Source organism: Lepus europaeus, chromosome 17, assembly GCF_033115175.1.
Source record: "Lepus europaeus isolate LE1 chromosome 17, mLepTim1.pri, whole genome shotgun sequence".
In the NCBI taxonomy this organism is placed as follows: domain Eukaryota; kingdom Metazoa; phylum Chordata; class Mammalia; order Lagomorpha; family Leporidae; genus Lepus; species Lepus europaeus.
Genome location: NC_084843.1, coordinates 3,291,488 through 3,307,500, shown reverse-complemented (window position 1 = coordinate 3,307,500; position 16,013 = coordinate 3,291,488).

Sequence of the window (16,013 nt, the reverse complement as noted above, 5' to 3'; positions counted from 1 at the left end):
CACTTGTGCTGTTTCATCTCTCAGAGCGAAGCCCCTCCCTCGTGCAGCCCACGGAGTCCTCTGCTTCAAGAAGTAGCAGACCAAGGCCTGGGATTGATCAGATTGGTTCCCTGGGCGCCACGCTGAGCGGGCTGGTGCGTGCTCTGGAAACCAGAGCTCACCTCCGCAATGGGCCACGGAGACAGCCACCCCTAACCCTTCGGTCTATTTCCTTCAGGACTGTCCACTGCCTGTCATTTGTAGCCAGAGTTTTTACTTAGTATTTTCGACGGCTGGCTACCATGGGAACGCCTGGACAGACCACTCTTCCTGACCGGAACCATCCACGAGACTGCTGGTACTTTCCACCCTGTGTGAGCTGCAGCCCACCTACTGCGGGCACGGGCTGCCGGGATGCCCCCTTACCCTGAGATAGACCGTGAGGGTCAGTACTTCCCAGCCATGGGATTTCCACTCTCCCCAGCGCCCTTGGAGAGGGCGACCAGCCCTGGAGACTGTCCTCAGTGTCTTGCGAGAATCACCAGTAGGAAATCGTACTTTAGAATTTGTTTACGTTTGCGTTTTTTGTATCTAGTCGAGACCATGGGTTCTCTCTCCTGCTTATTAATGATCTCTGTTTTCTCTTTGGTAAATTATTTATGTTCTTTGCTCATTTATCAGGTGGAATATTCAGGGATCCATTCTGATTTCTAAGTACTTTTGGCATATCGTTGGACTTATTTCCACCCCATTTCTCGTTTAAAGGTGATTTCTGCTGCTTGTTTTTTCAGACTAGACCGGGATGTGAGAGAGCTCCACAGCACAAGGAAGAACTTGCCAGGGAAAAGTCTCACTCAGTGCAGGCCACGGGCTGGGGGCCACAGAGCCCGGCAAGGCCGAGTCCGACCCCGGTCCCTGGCTGCTCCGGGCCTCTGGGTTCCCGTGGCAAAGGCTCCGCGCCCTTGGGACTGCTGCAGGGTTGCCAAGTCACTGTTTGGTTTGTTCTTTCTTCCTAACATAAACAATTTGGCTTGGTTTCCACAAACATTCATCCTCTCTTCCAAGTTATTAACACAAACTCAGGGGCTTTCCTGCATACGCCGTGGGTGTGGGGAACCAGCCACAGCTCCTGACAAGGCTCCCACGCCGACCAGCCTGGGGCTCCACCATGGTGCCGGCTCCACCGCCGGTGGATGTGTGGTGACCGTGGCCAATTTAAAGGCTAAATGATGTATATTTATTTGTTGCTTAGCTATTTCAGTCTTCTGTTCCTCTATAACTCTCAGATGAATACCATCTGGCCATGGTAATTCATTGCAATTTAATTTCTCAATTTGTTCCATCACCTACTTCCTGATATTTCTATCAGCAAGAGTCCTCTCACCCTGGACCTGTCACCTCAGTGAGAGGACCCTGGACCCAGAGGAGAGACTCCATGGGCTCCAGGCTGTCGGAGAAGGAGCAAGACCCTGGGCTACCTGCCTGGCTGCACTGTGCAAAATGGATGACCTGGGGCCAGCGCTGTGGTGCAGCGGCTTAAAGCCATGGCTTGGAATGCCGGCATCCCATGTGGGTGCTGGTTCGTGTCCTGGCTGTTCCACTTCTGATCCAGCTCTCTGTCATGGCCTGGGAAAGCAGTAGAAGATGGCCCGAGTCCTTGAGCCCCTACACCCACGTGAGTACCTGAAAGAAGCTCCTGGCTTCGGATCGGCTCAGCCCTGGCCATTGCGGTCATTTGGGGAGTGAACCAGCGGATGGAAGACCTTTCTCTTTGTCTCTCTCTGGCTCTACCTCTCTCTGTAACTCTTTCAAATAAAAAAAAGAATCTTTAAAAAATAAATGGATGACCTGCACCTTGACACCTAAGATGGGGTGACCAGCACCCACACACACACACACCCCTAAGATGGGGTGACCTGCACCCACACACACACCTAACAGGGGGTGGCCAGCACCCACACACACACACATACACCCCTAAGATGGGGTGACCTGCACACACACACACACCCCTAAGATGGGGTGACCTGCACCCACACACACACCCCTAAGATGGGGTGACCTGCACCCACACACACACCTAACAGGGGGTGACCAGCACACACACACACCCCTAAGAGGGGGTGACCTGAACCCACACACACCCCTAAGATGGGGTGACCTGAACCCACACACACACACACACCCCTAAGATGGGGTGACCTGCACCCACACACACATACATACACCCCTAAGATGGGGTGACCTGCACACACACACCTAAGAGGGGGTGACCTGCACCTCCACACACACACACCCCTAAGATGGGGTGACCTGCACCCACACACACCTAAGAGGGGGTGGCCACCACCCACACACACACACACACACACCTAACAGGGGGTGACCTGCACCCACACACACCCCTAAGATGGGGTGACCTGCACCCACACACACACCTAAGAGGGGGTGACCAGCACACACACACCCCTAAGAGGGGGTGACCTGCACGCACACACACCCCTAAGATGGGGTGACCTGAACCCACACACACACATACACCCCTAAGATGGGGTGACCTGCACACACACACACCTAAGAGGGGGTGGCCACCACCCACACACACACACACACACCCCTAAGATGGGGTGACCTGAACCCACACACACACCTAAGAGGGGGTGACCTGCACCCACACCTTATTTGGGTGTCAATTTTCTGATTAATTGAAGTAAAGTCCTGGGCCTACGGACAAATGTGCACAAACCCAACGTTTGCCGCAGCGAAGTGCGGCTTTCCAGTCGCTCTTCTTGACCCTCACTCCTGCTGGGGTGGAGCTGACTCTTCCCGGCCTGTGGGAGGCGGCGCGTGCCTGGGAACACCCAGGAGAGGCACCTGCAGAGGAGCCGTGTGAGGCAACACCCTCAGGGTTGTGATGTTTTTCTTTACTTGAAAGGCAGAGAGACCTGGAGAGAGAGCGCGAGACAGAGACAGAGAGACACAGATGTCCCATCCGTTGGCCCACTCCCCAAATTGCCCACCGCAGCTAGGGCTGGGCTTGGCCAGGGCCAGAAGTCAGGCGCTCAGCCTGGTTTTCCCACATGGACGGCAGGGATCCATCCTCGCCGCCTCCCAGGGCGTGCGTGCACCTGCAGGCAGCTGGAATCAGGAGTGGAGCCAGCCCCAGGCCGCACGCACTTGGTGTGTGATGAGGGATCCCGAGCAGGGTCTCCTCCCTGCTGTAGCGAACGCCTCCTGCGAGGCTGCAGGGTTTTGCCAACCTGGTCACCCCGCCCTTGGACACCAGGAGCCTGCTGCAAGGCTGCAGGGTTTTGCCAACCCGGTCACCCCGCCCTTGGACACCAGGAGCCTGCTCCCCGGCGTAAGTAGGCAGGAACCCCAGCTTCCTTGGCTAGCGCTGTGCCAAAGCAAACACACAGCCCGCACTCCGAGCTTCAACAGAAAGCTTATTGGGGTTGACCAAGCTGGGAGCAACACCAGGGTCCTTGGAAAGCGCTTGCTTTTGGGAAGTCACACGTGTTCATTAAGCTTTGGCAAGACTATGGGGAGCTCTGTGCGTGCCCACTAAGCCAGCAGGTGTGCTGCCTGAGTGCCATGTTCAGTCGAGGTGAAAGTGTAGCGTTCCAGGGAAGGGGCTGTGGCCCTGGGCGTCAGGACAGTGTAGGGTCCCAGCTGGTGCAGGGTCCCAGTGTGTGTAGGACCCCAGTGTGTGTAGGATCTCAGCTTGTGCAGGACCCCAGCTTGTGCAGGACCCCAGTGTGTGTAGGACCTCAGCTTGTGCAGGACCCCAGTGTGTGTAGGACCTCAGCTTGTGCAGGACCCCAGCTTGTGTAGGACCTCAGCTTGTGCAGGACCCCAGCTTGTGCAGGACCCCAGTGTGTGTAGGACCCCAGCTTGTGCAGGACCCCAGTGTGTGTAGGGTCCCAGCTTGTGCAGGACCCCAGTGTGTGTAGGACCCCAGCTTGTGTAGGACCTCAGCTTGTGCAGGACCCCAGTGTGTGTAGGATCCCAGCTTGTGCAGGACCCCAGTGTGTGTAGGACCCCAGCTTGTGCAGGACCCCAGTGTGTGTAGGACCCCAGCTTGTGTAGGACACCAGTGTGTGTAGGACCTCAGCTTATGTAGGACCCCAGTGTGTGTAGGATCCCAGCTTGTGTAGGACCCCAGCTTGTGCAGGACCCCAGTGTGTGTAGGACCCCAGTGTGTGTAGGGTCCCAGCTTGTGTAGGACCCCAGTGTGTGTAGGGTCCCAGCTTGCACAGCTGGCTTGGGACCTGTGGCCTCTGGATCGGCAGTGCAGCTGCTGAGCTGAGCCCTTGTTTGCCTCAAATCAACCTGGAAGTGCATTTGGTTGTTCTGGCCTTGAGTTTGGTCAAGGTTAGGTTGATTTCTCCACGCCAGGGGAGGGGCGTCACTGACCTCTCAGGACGTTTGGTGTCCACACTCACTGTGATGAGCAGAAGGCTGGTGGGACTGGGTTTGGATCCCTTCTTCTTTGCCCCCAGTGTGGACCCTTTGGGTCAAATTCACCATTTATGTGTAAAATGCCCCATAACCAGCAGTGCCTTTGTGGTCCTTTTATGCACCAGCAAGTTCCTTTTGAAGGCGACTCGCTGCTGCTGGCCAGGTGGCTTGAACTCTTTCCTGTGGGCCCCAGGCCTTTGCCATACTTTGCCCTGCCAAGGTTCAAGGACTTGTGCTTGGCCTGCCTGGCCAGCTCGCCAGCGTCCTGAGCGCAGTGACAGCACGGGCGATGCTCGGGCGAGGACTCCCCCGTGAACTCTGGCCCCTCTCCCAGTGACACCAGCAGCTTTCTCTCTCTCGTGGGAGAGAAGGCCAAGGAGCTACACCACGGAGAGGTCTGTTCCAGGCAAATCCAGGACACCTGGGATGGAGGCGCACCTGGCATCCTGCAGGTGCAGCCATGGTAAGACCGGGGCGCTGGCCGCCCCCTTCCTTGGGGTGTAGAGGGTACACAGGGCTGGAGCAGCAGCTCACCTGCTTCTCATTCTGCCCTGAGTGGGAAGGCAGCCGGAGACCAGTGCTCCTCTTCCTAGGCAGGGACACGAGGCCAGAACAGGCGAGGAGCAAGCCAGAGAAGGCAGGTCTCCCCTCTCCACTGTGCTGTCCCGTGGTCACGATTCAGAGCTCACGTGCCCGAGCACGAAGGAGTCTTCTTGCACAGGACAGTCTCCCAGTCGTCCGAGCGGGTGCCCGGGAGCCCCTGGGAAGGCCTCCCCTTTGCAGAAGCACAGAGGGAAGGGGGATTAGTGTCTTCAGCTCAGCCCCTGGAGGACGGGAGTGTGTGTGTGTGCATGTGTGCGCGTGTGCCGGAGTGGGCAGACACGTGTGTGTGTGTGGCGTGGGGCGACAGCAGGAGGCTGCAGCTGTTGAGTTTCCCTGGCCTTCTCCTTTTCTTCCCTTCCTCTCTTATTCCTCCTGCAGAGATGGGGCAGCAGGAGGGTGAGCCGAGGGTGAGCGCCGGACAAGAAGGGCCCAGAGAGCTTGGACCTCAGCACTGGGTTTGCAGGTCCTGACCCCGCATGGACAGCGCAGCCCTCAGGGCCTACAGACTGCCAGGGCCCAGGCTGGGGTCCACGACCTCTCCCTCCCCTCCCCTCGGTGCACACACAGCTTCACTCACGGGGCCACTAAGTCCAGACTTGTCACTTCCCAGGTGCCAGCACTGTGCCCCCTGTGCCCGCAGCTGGGGGACAGGGAGTCATGAAACAAGTGAACACACAGTCGTGTGACATAGGCCTATATGACAGTGGGTACGTGCACACCCATGTGTTTTCCTATGTGTTTGTGAGGGCATGAGTGAGAGTGTGGTCAGAGTGTGTGTGCCTTGGAGGCATGTTGCATTTGAGGGCTTGTGCATGTGTGTGGCTGTGCTTGGATTTCTTTGATGAATGACAATGTGTGTGCACATGCGTGTGGGGTGTAGGTGCCCGTGTGGGGCAAGCGTGCACACGTGTGTGCATACAGAAGTTGTGCAAAGTGGTAGGTGTGTTGCAGGAAACTCGGGCTGCGTGAGGAAGGGTACCTAGGTGAGGGCTTGGCCAGGCTTTGCTGAGCACTGAGGAGGTGGGCATGCTGTGTAGCCAAGCGAACCCCAGGGATTGTCTTCCTCGGACAGCAGTGTGCAGCGGGAGGCAGGTAGGCAGGTGCGTCCTGGCTCCACGCGTGCCTGCAAACCCTGAGTGGTGACTGCCGCTCTCTGTGGCGCAATGTCACCCCTCATCTGGGGCTGTGGTAAATTTCCAACAGGATCCTAAGGTGCCACCACCAGGCCCAGAGTCCCGGGTTCTCCTCCAGTTCGGTTCTCTTTCTGCCTCTCCCTGTGTGGTCAGGAACCAGCTGAGAGACTGCAGGTCTCATCCTTGGAGAAGTGAGCTGTCCCCAGTCCCAGCTGCTGAGCTGAGGGTGGGGCTTTCGACCTGCTCTTGGGGTGCCAGAGACAAACGCAGGGAACCAGGCCTTCCGCTCCCAGGCCCCAGGGGGTCGGGACAAGATGAGGTGAGGGGGTGCTGAGGTTGAGGCCACGCTAACCCCCAAAGCCAGGCGTCTCTGCTGCTTTACTCTCGGCGGCCTGCCTTGCTGGACAGTTGCTTCGCCCTCGGGTCTGCTTTCAAAGCTGGCCCTGGCCAGGCCTCTGCCTTGTGCCCGCAGAGGGGCTGCGCTGGGGGCGGGGCAGGAAAGGGCTACAGCAGTGAGCATGGGCACCAGCGTGCTGTTGGCAGCACTTGGGCTCTGCCCCTTGTGGATCTCTGCGTGGGCATCGGATGTGGCCCCTCTGCAGAGGTGGACAGCCCACTGTGGAGTGAAGTCAGGGCGTCTGCCTCAGACCGCTCTGTGCCCCTGACGGGGGACACCAGTCTGCGTGTGGAATGCCAGGGTCGGCAGAGAGAGGAAATGCTGAACTCAAGAACTGGGAAGCCCTGGTTCACGTGCACCTCCTGCTGGGACTGCAAGGCTCGTGCTGATGAAGTCCAGTCCGAACTAGGTGACTACGTGCACCAGCGAGCCTGGGTGCTGTCGCTTCGCAAACATCGCTGACCCCGAGTGTTCCCTGAGAAACCAGCTGCCCAGTGTGGGCAGAGGAGCTTCCAAGTGAACTGGAATTTCTGACTTAGTAGGAAGCCCTGTTGGAATGACTAAGAACCTGGGTTTCCAGCCAGCGTGGTCAGCCTCCTCTCACCCAGGGGGCGGCCACCTCAGTGCCGAGGAGGCTGGGCTCTGACCCCCGCTCTCCAGCCTGGGGCTGGCGCTGAGCTCCCACTGCAGAGCCGTGCGAGCGAGGACGTCCCTCTGGCCTGGGTCCTCACGATTGGAGGGATTGCAGGCTCCCAGTGGGCGCGGGATTGGAACAACCAAGGAGAAGATACCCAGGAAAGCGGATCTGTGCTAACGGTGCACTGGATTTTCTCTTGCTATTGTCTCAGCAACTACCACCCGCACCACTTCCACATGGCATCGCGTGTTGTAGGGAATCTGGAGACAGCTGAAATACCGGAGGATCACGTGGGTTCTGCACAAGTCCTGTGCCACTTCCCGGTAGGGACCTGAGCACCCACGGGTTTTGGTATCCAGGACAGGTGGACTCTCCATGGAAACACAATCCCCTCCCCCAGCTCTGCAGAGGACACACACTCCCTAAAGCAAGCCCCGCCCTCCAGTGCCCAGCAGAGCAGTGCATGTGGCCAAGCCAGGGCAACACCAGTGGCTCTGTGCCGAGCCTAAGCCAGCCATCTGCTGTCTGCTCAAGCAAAACAAAATCACCAGGACCCAAACTGACCACACACGCATGTGTGCACACATGCACACACAGGCACACGCATGTGCACACACAGGTACACACATGTGTGCCACACACACACATTCCACTTTCCACACGTGGAATCCAATGTGCTCAAAAGCCTGCCCCAGCTTTGGCCGTAACCACCGGAGTTTAGAGAGTGACAGCTTTATCGTTCCATAAAACAAATTAATTGATTGTACTATCTTCACTAGTGGTTAGGAGGGTCCATCTATTTATCTGTTTGGAAACAGGAGGAGAGGGCGGCCTGACAGGAGAGCCAAACGTTCCCTGTGGAAGCCTCCTCCAAAGCAAGGTGGACGGTGTCGGGGCACAGCCTCTGACTTCTCATTGCTGGGATCTATGCCCCTGGCGACACAAGGGCGCAGCCAGCGCTGGAAGGAACCGCCACGGAAGGGGGACGGGGGATGGAGGGGTCCTGGCCGGGGTGGGGGGTGTACAGGGGGGGCTTTCTAGGAAGTGTCTGTGGGGGAGAACGGACCCTCTCTGCCTCTGGTTTTGCCCACCAGCTCCGCTCGGCAAACAGAAGGCTTGGGGCCCCCGAGTGGAAGGCGAGGTGCGGGCAGCGCGGTGTCTCGGCAGAGGGAGGAGTAATTTAATTGTCTGACTCCTTCTGTGCTAGAGGATATCAAACAGACGCGGAGGAGAAAACAGGGGCTCAATAATTAATTTTCATGTCCTCACTGGTGGGCTTGAGCGGGCCGGGCGCCGTTATTACAGCAAAGGTTGGATTCTGAAGTTTCACTCGTTAGCTACGTGCACTATGAAAATACCTGTGTTTTCAAAAGGCATGGTGACAAGAATGAAAAATCTCAGCGATTAAAAATATCCCGGTGTCAGGGACTTTTGTGAGAGAACAAAAACTCTCTGATTCCCTCAGATAAATAATGAAACGGGTGGTTGTTGAAAGGTGAGGGGTCAAACCTTCCCTGTTGACTAAAACACAAGGTTGACTTAAAAGATGTTCAGAAGTTATTCAAGGAGCTGCGCGCGAGGCTGGGTTTTTGTTTTTTTTTTTTTTTTTTGCCTTCTAATGAAACCGAGTGGGCTCCCTCGCATGCCGACTACGGCAGCATTCAAAGCACACGGGTTTTAACGGGCTGGGCATTCTCTTTGACACCGGCCCGGCAAACGGCATGTGTAACAGAGAGCGTTGGTGAATAATTAAACGATGCCGTCCCAGGCCCTGGGTCTGTCCAAGAGTGCGTATTAAGATTTAATTAATTCCTTATTAACTGTTAAGTTGTCCATCCAAACGGGTGGACAGCGGGGCCATCGGACCCTCGGCCACCGGAAAGCCCGCCGCAGCCCCATCGGCCCAGGCCGGGAGCCGAGAGGGTTTTCTTCCTGGAATACTGATCAGCCCAACACACATTTGGTGCACAGCCCAGGAGTCAAACCCAGGGAACGTAATTTTTAGCACAAATTGTTCAATCATTCAAACACACAAACATTTCAAGGTAATTTCTGCAAATCCCCGTTGTGATCTAATTTCTTATTAAGCAGAATAAAGCTGTTTGGCGTCGCAATTAATCAGTTTGGGGCTCCACGGAGCATTTGCTGCAATGCGCTTTCTTTTTTTATTTTTAAAGGAGTATTGGAGAGATGTGGTCTGGGCTGCATCTGCGTGTCGCCTGCCTGTCACTCACCTGTCCCCATGTCTTGCCACACACCCGCCTAGGCAGGACACTGCATCCTCACAGAGGAAGTCCTCGGAGAGCTTTATTTTTACCGCAGCCTTTTGTGTGTGTGCGGGGGCATGTGTGAGCGTGTATGTGAGTGTGCCTGTGTGTGCATGTGCACGTGTGTGTAAACAACCAGCGGGGAAATTACTCTATTTGCATTTTATAGAAAAAAAATCAGAGGCTACAACACTACATCAATTATAAAATTACCCAGCGTCTGAACATGAAACAGGTCATAAATCATGCTTGTGAGTACCTTTTTGGGTCTAATCTAATCTCTTGCCTAAAAAAGGCCCCTGGTGACACCGGGGAGAGCTGCGCTGAGATGGGGCCTGGGGGCCGCGGGAGGGTGTCCGTCAGGCCTGGCATTTCCACTTCCCAGCGCTTTGCATAAACAAGCGGCCATTCATCAAGCGCCTCGTGGAGGTGAGTGTTGTACTCAAACCTCTGAATGTGCCAGGGCAAATGTTACTCAAAGTCTAATAATTCCTTTCAAAGGTTTGGATCTAATTTCCTGTTGCAACTGATCAATAGGCAATTTATGAATGACCAATATCATTCCCGGGGGCTTAGAAAGACACTGCTGGGTACACACTCGTTCGCCGGCAATCATGGCTGCAGGAGGCAGCGCCACAGCGGGCAGCATCCCAGGCAGAGCAGAGCATGTGTTTTTATTTAACAAGGAAGATCTCAGTGAAGATAGGGTTATTCTTTCAGAAGCAGAAATGACTGTCCTCTGAGCAGCATAAATGGGGGTCGTAATTCTCTAATCTGACCCAATTTTAACAAGGAAAATGATCTGTTAAGACGTCCCAGAGAGAATACGAATTAGACCAGGTCAACAGGAGGTCGAACAGATAGGGTGCTAAAAATCCTTTTTACTACTTCTTGCATCTTATGCTAATTCAGTTCCCTTCTCTGTGATAAACAAAGCAAGAGGGAAGTAGCTAGCGTCACACACCGATGAGTCCCCGAGCTACAATTTAATACCAATCTAGTAATTCCATTGTACACCACATCTAGTTCATTTAGGGACGACAAATCCTGGAGGCAGACAAGATTGCGTTGCTTGCCTCACACTGTGGGGCGTTGTCTTTAAAGCACAAAAAAAGGAAGATGGTGTTCGTGGGTGAGCGATGGATGTGGGGACCCCATATGCACGTGTGCACGGTGCTGCCATTGGATAAAGGCGCTGGACTCGGAAGTGCCGGGCAGGTGCGGTAGGCAAGGCGGCAAGAGCGGGCTTTGCCTAAGGAGACTCCAGCAGGTTCCTGGGGCAGTCAGGGCGCCCGCCGGGACACCCACATCCCAGTCTGGGGTGGCTGGTTCCACTCCCAGTTCCAAATTCCAGCCCTTGCTGACCAGACCCTGGAAGCCAGCGTTCCCTGCCACCCATACGGGAAACCTCAGCTGAGCTCCTTGCTCCTGGCTTCAAATGGGCCCTGGCCGTGGTGGGCATTTGGAGTGCGGGCCAGTGGGCGGGAGCTTGCTCGCTCGCTCGCTCTCTCCCCTCTCTCGGCCTCTCACATAAGTCAGCACTTTTTTTTAAGTTTGTGGAAAATGGAATTAAAAGAAGTTTATTTTAGCACAAAGCCGTAAAATCTGTGTGTACAAAAAGGTCGTGGAAAACGCATACAGTGAAAAAGCCCATCACGGATTCAAAATAAGCTTATCTTTGGGTTCCAACTCCACGAACAATCTGAAGTGCCTTTGTGCTGCGGGATGCCCACGGCGGCTAACACGGGGCCACGCCGGCCCCCGAGGAGCGAGACCCCAAGGTCGAGGCTGTCCGTCTGCTCTCTGCAGGGCGCGAAGGGCGGCCGGCGCTGGGTGTCCCTGCTGTCTCAGGTGAGCTTCCGAAAGGACTCAGCCATGAGCGGTAACTGCACTCCTTCCATGCCCCATCAACCCATTAGCACAATTTCCTCTCCTGTGCACTGTGAATGAAACCCCGTGCCCTGCGAAAGCTGAATTACCTATGCAGATGATCGCCTGCCCCTCAGAGAGGGCTTCGCACACTCTCATTTATTACTGGGTCAGGCTGAAGGATTAGACGGTTAAGAGTGTGAATTAACTAAGCCCCTTAAAGCCGCGGTGAACCCGTGGGGGTCGCTGGGTTTACTCCCCCTCTCTCCAGCACCTTGCTGCCAGCCCAGGCGTGACTTGGGCCCTGGGGAAGGCAGAGCTCTGTGTTCCGGGGCCTTCGGAGCCCCGGGGTGGGCAGACCTGGCTTCTCAGATACCGACAACAAGCAAGAGAGACTGACTGAGAATCCCGATATTTTTTTAAATGTATTCAGGTCTTGAATTGGCAGTAAAGATAAAATTGGTGGTGGTTTGAATCCCTAAAGATGTGACATTTGGATTTGATTAAATTCACCATCAGAGACTATATCTACATGCACAACTGCTTCTTCAATTTGGAAGAAATTGACTCAATTCAGGCCAAAGGAAATGGCCGACTCTCAGGCCTGATGGAAAACCCCTGTGAACCCTTTCAGTCTCTGGGGATTGCAGGGTCGTCTTTTGCATATGAAAAGTACAATCTCTCTAATCCCAGATTATGGCAGAAGCAGGAATGATTTTCACAGGCTGGCCAGGAGTCCAGGGTGAGGAATGACTTCCGGCCACTTGGTGAAGGTTCACACTGGACGCTACAGGTCTGGATCCTCGACCCAACTTCCTACTCACTCCGTGGAGATCCTGGGAAATACTAGTGCCCATTGCTGGGAGCATAAACAGGCGGCATGGATGTCTTTGGACCTCGGGAGTTTTAAACCAGTTGGAGTGACAAGGAGAAGGACTGCATCCAACATCTGCCACCTGGAGCAAAGCTCCAAATGGACGCAAGCAAAAAGGTGACGTGGAGGCTGTGCGGAGGTGGCCAGGCAGCCACAGCCTCCTGGGAGCAGCCCTGGGTCGGCGTCCACATTCCCCAGGCGTTTCCCTCTGCTCAGGTCTCCCTCCCAGCCGAGGCTCTGCCGACTCCAGAGCCACCTCGGCCACTGGGAAGACGCCGTGGTAATTACGCACGGGGGGCCCTCGCCCCTGCTGAACATGCAGCCAGTGAGTGAACCGAAGCCCGGGTGCTCGGCTTGAGCCCTGGCTCTCCCAGCCGCTGTCCTCCGTGCCTCCTAGAAGCCACCCCAGGCAACACAGGGGCACCCCTGCGGCAGGAACAGAGACGGGGGAAGAGGAGGCTCAGCAGGTGCAGGGTATGGCCGTGCCCTCAGACGGGAGAACGGGTCCTGACGTGTGGCTGCACCAGGAGCCCCGGGAAAGCTTGCTCTTGACTTCATATGACAGAGGGCACCGTTGTGAGCGGGTGAACCAGGTGGCGGCTGTGACATGGTCCTATAGACAGGCTATGCTGGCGGCAGTGGAGAGAGAAGGGCATGGAGTGAGCAAGAAATGGCCTTAGCGGGATTTGGGAGGGGCTTCGGGCCTGAGCCCCGGCTGGGGAAGAAGGAGCTAACCCAGGCTCCAGGGCCTGGCACACCTGAGACAGGACGGAGGATGCCCTGGAGGATGGGGACGGAGCCCCTGGGAAAGACCAAAGGTACCTTCAAGTCTCGGGGGCCCTGCCTTGTCACTCACTGGGTAGCACAAGGACCATTTCTTTCTTTCTTTCTTTCTTTCTTTCTTTCTTTCTTTCTTTCTTTCTTTCTTTCTTTCTTTCTTTCTTTTTCTTTTTTTTTTTTTTTTTTGACAGGCAGAGTTACACAGTGTGAGAGAGAGACAGAGAGAAAGGGCTTCCTTCTGTTGGTTCACCCCCAAAATGGCCAGGAGCCAGGTGCTTCTCCTGGTCTCCCGTGTGAGTGCAGGGCCCAAGCACTTGGGCCATCCTCCACTGCCTTCCCGGGTCACAGCAGAGAGCTGGACTGGAAGAGGAGCAACCGGGACAGAATCTGGCACCCCGACCAGGACTAGAACCCAGGGTGCCAGCGCCACAGGCAGAGGATTAGCCTAGTGAGCCGCGGCGCCGGCCACAAGGGCCATTTCACGCTTTAAGGGGTAGGGTAACCTTCTCCACCCTCATCAAACCTTGTCCACTCACAGATTCCTGAATTCTCTCACTAAAATGACACAGAGTAACTGGCAGCCGGGTTCGAATCACAAAACGCTTCCACTGTGGCTTCCAGTTTTGCGGGAGAAGAGCGGGGTGCGGACCCCGCGGTCTGTGTTCCCGGAACGGCGCTCCACCCCCACCCCGCCCGTGACACCTTCGTCTGAAAGAAAACTCCTGTTGGTTTCCACGGTTTTGCAGCTTTTTGGTGTCGATGGTCAGCTGATTAATTAGCTATAAAAACACACAGGAAAATATAAAGTAGGTGCCCAACTGCGTCTTGTGTGTAACGCATTGTTCCTCCCCCACCACGAGCGCAATCAGGTGCTTATTTCTAGAGTTTCCGAGCCGAGTGTTTCCAGTGGTGCTCGCGACTGCTTAGCGATGCGTCTGGTTGCAACACGGACCATCACAAGCTGCACCCAGAAAGCTGTTTCCTACGGCTTGCCTCTTGGCCCAATGAGGAAATAAAGAGAAACCAGTGGCATCGACGTCCCTAACTGCTGACCTCTGGGTGACTTCGGAGCTTCCTGCCCTGGGAAGGAGCAAACCCATCAGCCGATGCTGACAAGGGACTGACACCGTGCCCCATCCCCTCTGCAGAGCCGCCACTGTCTAGATCAGTAGGTGAGGGAGGTGGCTGCGCTCTGACAGGATCCAAAGGTGTCCAGTGGGTATCTGTCGTTCACCAGGACTTCCACAAGGTCCGAGGACCTAAAGGACGAAGACTACAACACTGTCGGTCATATTCCTGAGGGCCCACGGCAGGGAGGGGAGGACTCTTAGACTTGGGGAGGGAGCTGCTGTGCCCTTGGGCTGGCTGGAGGTGGCAGAAGGCCCTCCACTGGGCCCCCAGCCAGCCAGAGCTGCTGAACCGCACAGCCACAGGGGGATGGGGACACAGAAGCAGAGCAGACTTTCCGGGAAAGCGGCGCGATTCAAACCACGGAAGGAGCAAGGGGATGGCGGGACTCCTGTGAACAGCCAGCCGAGGCTGCGGCTCCACCGCGGCCCCTGCTCTCCGCCCCTCTGGTCCCCGGGACGGCGCCTTAACGGCCGCCTGGCCCCCGGAAATAACCTTCACAAGTTTGTTTTCAGGGAAGTTTTCAAAGGCATCCGGCCCATCTTCCTCCGCGGCCCCTCTCGGGAGAGCAGCGGCGGCCCGGCCACCTGCTGGAATGCAGTCCAGGAGAGGGGCCAGAGTCAATATCAGATCAATAGTGTCAGGCGCAGTGATGCATGGGAAGGCACGGGGCTCTCGCCTGAAAATCCAATGTGACAGAAGGGCGACACCGAGCCATCTGTGACACGGAGATGATGGGCGGGCGAGGGGGCACGTGAGTCACACGCTGCCTGCCTCTGGACGTGCTGGGACTCCGGGCGCGAGAGCTCTGGGCTCCACTGACAGCGGGGCTGCAGCCACATTAGCACATCAGGAAGGGGTCCGGCCACTCTCCGGTGGGAATGCAGCTCGGCCAGGCCCCTCTGTGCAACCCCATCAACAGCCCGACGGCCACTCTTCCCCTCCACTTTGCGTGCGCATCACATTCTCCAGTCAACCCAAGCCTGCTCCCTGTGATCTGTCCACCCTGTGAGCACATGGCAGAGGAGCCACGCCGTGGGACTCTGCCCAGTTCCCTTCACATGAAGTCTCTCAGTTGAGTCACAAAGATTCCACTCAATGAAACTCCTGGCACAGATTAATGCATTCCCCAGGCCTGGCTGATGTCTGTGTTTTAGTATAAAATGAATAGAATAACACTATTAGAATAATATAGTAATAATTAATAATAATAATAATAGAATAACACTTTCAGATTGGCTACTTAGCTGGGATGCCTGTATTTCTTGTTTCTTTTCTAAGATTTGTTTATTTGTTTGTTTATTTGTTTATTTATTTGAAAGGCAGAATTACACAGAGAAGGAGACACAGAGGTAGATCCTCCATCCAGCCTCATTTTATTTAATTTTTTTTTTCATTTTTTTTTTGACAGGCAGAGTGGACAGTGAGAGAGAGAAACAAAGAGAAAGGTCTTCCTTTGCCGTTGGTTCACCCTCCAATGGCCGCCACGGTCGGCGCACTGCGGCCGGCGCACCGCGCTGATCCGAAGGCAGGAGCCAGGTGCTTCTCCTGGTCTCCCATGGGATGCAGGGCCCAAGCATTTGGGCCATCCTCCACTGCACTCCCGGGGCATAGCAGAGAGCTGGACTGGAAGAGGAGCAACTGGGACAGAATCCGGCGCCCCAACCGGGACTAGAACCCGCTGTGCCGGCACCGCAAGGCAGAGGATTAGGCTATTGAGCTGTGGCGCCGGCCGCATTTTACTTTTTTAAATTTTATTTATTTATTTATTTGAAACTCAGAGTTACAGAGAGAGGAGAGAGAGAGAAAGAGTAAGAGAGAGAATGAGAGAGACACACAGAGAGAGAGAGAGACAGAGAGAGAGAGACAGAGATCTTCCATTAGT